We start from the raw sequence: 5,177 nt of genomic DNA, 5'->3' as shown, positions 1-5,177 counted from the left end.
CTGACGCCACCTTCCTGGGACCTGCAAGACCGGTTTGGGGACAGGAATCAGCGAGCTGGGGGCGCGGGTGGGGCTGTTCAGGGTCCTGGGCAGGTGGAGAGCTCAAGATAGGCAGGGGCCGGCTCCCAGCTGAGGGTGGACCGGCACAGGACGGTCATGGGGCCACCTCCCAAGGAGCGACCCCAGACTTCCCTGGGGCCAGCGTGGGGACTGCGTATCGGGTGCGGGTTGCCCGCGGGAGCCCGTCGGGACCCAGGGGACGGCGGGGACCAGAGGTGTCGGGCGGTCTGACGAGGGCCCCGCGCAGCGGTGGCCGGACCTGCTCAACTAACTCGGCAGCGGCGCCGGCGCGGGATGAGCGCGCGGGGCGAGTGGTGGGGGCGGGGTGGGGCGCCCGCCCGGCTGGGCCGCTCACCTGTGCCCGCTGCTCCGCCGGGCCCCGCCGGGGCTGGGGTGCGAGCGCCTCCGCCGCTGCCGCCGTCGCCGCCGCTGCCCAGGAGACCGGGGGCCGCGCGGGGGCTCTGGGGGGAGGAGCAGTGGGTCCTGCCGCCCGGCCCCGCCCCGTGCCCCCCGCCCCGGGCGCCCCCTCCCGGCTAGGCTCGGGGGCTCCGGGGGCTCCGCTCGCCTCGGCTCGGTATTTTCCAGGCTGCGGAGGTAAAGCTGACGGAGCTCGGAGCCCCGCCCCGCCACGCCCCGCAGGGTCCTAGCGCCCGCCCACACCGCCCCGGGAGGGGAACCGGCCCGGGAGGGGCCAGTCCTCAGGCCAGGGTTGGGGACGGGTGAGGAGTGGCCAAGACGGAGTGGACTCTGAGAGGAAGGGCCACGAGGTGCTAGAAGAGGGATTCTGGAAGTTAATTGTGAGCCCCTTCTCTCCATCCCCCTCCCATACTCACAGGTACACACCTCTGCAACAACCTACGGTATTTACACACAGACACGCTGTCCCTGTCCCTGGAACAACCCGGAGGCACCCCCACACAACACCCCAGAGATCCAAAGATGGGCACACACTCCCACGACAATCAAGAGACTAACTCGCAGGGATGACAGCCCCACAGCTTGCATCCCCCACCAACCTAGAGACACATCTAGCCTGCATACATCCTACCCAATTCCCAGTGGGGTGTGCAAACCCAGCAGGAAGTAATCCAACCCACAAGGCTCAAGGTTCACAGGCTGGCCAGACTCAGGCAAAATCCCCACTCCAGCCTCACTCCCACCTGGGAGCTTTAACCAGAACCCCTCCAGCCCCAGACTCTTGGGCCCTTGTCCACCAGGCACACGCCTTCCACGGACTGGACTAGCTCTCAAGTGTATCTGACTGCAGAGCTCTGGGGCTCCCTTCCCTCCCCAGGCAGAGCTGGCCAGAACTCCAAGCCTCTGGCCACCCCTTCCAGCCTGTGAGGGAGGTTGGCCCTGCCACCTGGGTCCTAGTCCCAGCTCTGCCTCCATCTACTCTGTGTTAACTGAGGCCAACAGCTCAACTTCTCTGATGCCAGACCAGTATAAGTGTGGTAGTGTGGCCCAAGGCTGAGCATTCACTCACCCCAGTGACTGGTCCTGGACCACTGGCCTGTGGTGAACTCCCCTGGATGGGCAGCTAACAGGGCCTAACACATGCCTACCCCTTGCCCAGTGTCAGAGCAAGTCCTGACCATTCTGACCAGTGCCCAGGTCTCAGCCCCCTTTCACCCCAGGGGTCCTTTCTCTGCCCTGGCTGCCCCATCTTTTCTGCACCTTAGTTTCCTATGTACAGAAGAAGAGAATCAGAATGTATAACCCTAAGGCACTTCCTAGGCTCACCAGCCTAGAGCTATGGGATGGAAAAGCTTTTCTTGAAGGTGCTAAGAGAAAAACAAAGTGTAGGAGTCCTCACGGTGGGTTCACAAATAGAGGTGTTTCTTCCTGAAGTGTTGGGGCTCCAAGATGTTTGCAAATCAGGCCACATTTTAAAAATGAGTGGAGGTGAGCAGGGAGCCATCATGGCAAGTGACCCCAAAGGGCATTCTGCAAAATGAATCCAGTACAATGAGTTGCAGGTCCCCATGAGGCCTTCGTGAATGACCTTAGATCTCCAGGCCTTCCATCTGCACTGTGGGAGGTATAGTCAGATAATCACCCCACCCCTTCTAAACCACACTCTTTCAAAGTGTCTGGGAATGAGTGGGTGGCAAGGGGCTGGCTCTGGGCTCAGGAGGCCCAGGCTCTGACTCTGCTATCTACATACCTTGCCTCTAGCCCAGCTCTAGGCAGGTCACTGCCCCTCCCCAGGCCTCAGTGGTTTTATCTGACACCCTCACTCCCAGGGTTTTGGGAGACCAAAAGGGGACCACAGTAGAGACAAAGCCTGCTTTGTGAACAGAATTCTCTGGGATCTGTCATGAGGAATAGAGATGACAGCTCTAGACTGGTGGCTCCTGCCTTTTTAGGGCCTCAATAACACACATCCAGCAGACAGCAGTCAGCAGGGCAGTAACCCTCTCATACATACCATCCAGTCCAGAGTAAAAGAGATAACGCTGGGTGACACAGCAGGTAGCAGTGAGGGCAGACTGACAGAAGGACTTCCCACCCAGAGAACTGCCAGTCTGATGGACAGACAGAAACCCAAGGAGGTACAGATGCCAAGAACCAAATTATTACTCAAATCCAAACACAGAGTAACCAACAAGGAATCTTTTGGGTTTGGGGTTAGTAAAGGTGGGTTACCTAGGACCCTTGGGCTCATCCCTACGTCCTAGGTTCAGGCCAAGCTACCTGGCCAGCAGGTGGGCAGAAGGGCATCACTTCATCCTACTCATTAATTTACGCTTGCAAGCCCCCCTACCCCACCCCACCCTAGGAATTTACCTATCTCTGCTGTGGGGCTCATGACAGCCTCTCAAACATGACAAAGCAGATTCATATCCTGTCTCAAAACACCCCTGAGCAGCAGTGAGAAGGGCCCCATCTGCTTGAGAGCAGAAGACTGAGCCCAGGAGGGCCGGGAGAGGCTCTGGAGGAGGAGTCTGGAGAGGACCCACAGCCTGGCAGTATAAAGGGCCTGTGGACCTCGGTTCAAATCTTGGCTCTACCCTTTCCTAGCTGTGTGACCAGAAGTAGGTGATGTGTCCTCTCTGAGCCTCAGTTTGTTCATCTGGAATAATAATACCTATCATCCGAGAATTACTGCAATGAAAAAAAGTTGTATATGTTATAGTTTTACCCCTAGATAAGTAACCAAAAATATAACTGGTGGGAGTAGGTAGGGCAGGGAGGAAATACACTGTCCAAAAATGCATGGCTCCAACAAAAAGTGTTAAGGTAGCATCTTGACATGATGGTTGGTAAGATTCTCATGAAAGATTAAACAGTGGAAATGGCTGGCAAAGCCTGACCCCTGCTCTGCACACTGCAGTCCCCTGCCCCAGACCCAGTCCTCTCCACAGGAGGTGGATGGAAGTGTCTCCCTGAGCCCCCAGGGCAGAGCTCAGCTCTGGCTCCTCTCTGGTCCCAGCTTCAGAACGGGGCATCACTGAACAGGAGCCAGAGTGGGTGTAAAAGGTGAGAGCTTGTACGAGAAGGTGCTTTGCAAACTGAGAAGCACCACGAGAATGTGAGGAATCATTACCCAGGGCGCTGGGCAAGCCTGGGTCTTACACGTGCCTCTGAAGAGAGTGCAGCTGGGGCCATGGCAGGCATGGGGGCACCCTGAATCACACAGCAAGTCAGAACCCACAACGGGACCTCTAGTACCTCAGGACGGACTGTGACTCCTGGAATGGGGGGAGGGGGTCCCTTGGAAAGATTCACACGAGCCCTTGCTCACTGCCCACTGGCAGCTGTTGGAGCCACCCCATGACCTGGTCCCTAACACTCCCCTCAACTCCCTCACCAGAACTAAAGACTGTCAGACTAAAGTCATCTGGCCCTACCCTCTCACTATACAGATGGAAAAACAAAGGCCCAGCTAGCAGGGACAAAGCAAAAATAGGAACCCAGGTCTCCTAGTTCTTAACCTGAGACTCCCGGCCTCCATTACACACCACCCCTTCCATCTGCCCATGGGTGACCTTGGCACAGTGACCACCCTCTCTTAGCCTCAAGATTCAGCCTTCCCAGTGCCCCACACTCTGCCCAGTGTCCTGGACAACGAGGGGCCCACCCCTACTCACCATCTAGTCGGACCGATGGATGGCTGCCTGGATCTCCCCCTGGGAGATGAGAAGGCCTCCCCCTCACCCCTTCCCTCCCCACCCCCTCCTCAGGGGTAACCCTGCCTGCCAGTTCCAGTTGCTCAAACTCCCAGGTTGTCCAGGGCAACGAGGCAGTGACCTGGGGGCACAGTTCTAGAAGATTAGGCAGTGACCTATGTGATGTCACCAGGAAGCAGCAGAATGGAGGGGTGGTTCCAGAGGCCCTCAGGAAGGCTGCAGCCTCTGAGGCCCCCAGGTCTGGCTTGGCCTTGAGAGGGACCTTTACAGTGTCCTTTACAGTGGGAATATGCCTATATCCCAGTCCCATCTGGAGCCGGATCTAAGTGTTTGCCCAGGGCGGGACTCCAGCACTGCTGGGCCTCTCAGAGCTAACAGCCCAAACCCGCCCTGAGGGAGCTGCTGGAGGCTCAGGGCGCCACCAAGCCAGCCACTCCCAGTGGTCACCTTCATCCTCACTCCTCCTGATGTCCCGCTCCAGTCCCACACAGATACACACCACCTGGGTCTCACACAGGGCCAGCCTCACACAGGTGCACACGCTTGGTCACACCAGGCCACACGCAGCAGCACAGTGGAGTTGCCAGATAAAATACAGGACGCCTAATGCAATTCGAATTTCAAATAAGCAATGAAGAACTTTTTACTAGACACACATCCCGAATATTTGCTAAATCAGGCAACCTTACACCTGAGGCCCTGCCGCACCCACATCGTAAAACCCTGAAGTGCCACACTCACCCTTCAGTTCCCACACAGACCTCAGTCACTCGCTGCCTCGGGGATGCACACACCAGCACCCAGGTCACAGTGCTGGCGGGCGCACGCACACGGCTCTGCACATCCTCTCTGGGAAGGGGCACTGGGCCCGGGGAAGAGCCTTTGCTACTCATGTCGTCTCACCTTCACGACCACCTCAGGCGGAAGGCCAGGTGAGGATCATTAGCCCCAGACGAAGAAAGTAAGACCCAGCAAGAAACAGAA

Source organism: Eulemur rufifrons, chromosome 6 (assembly GCF_041146395.1).
Source record: "Eulemur rufifrons isolate Redbay chromosome 6, OSU_ERuf_1, whole genome shotgun sequence".
NCBI lineage: Eukaryota > Metazoa > Chordata > Mammalia > Primates > Lemuridae > Eulemur > Eulemur rufifrons.
This window is presented reverse-complemented; position numbering follows the sequence as displayed.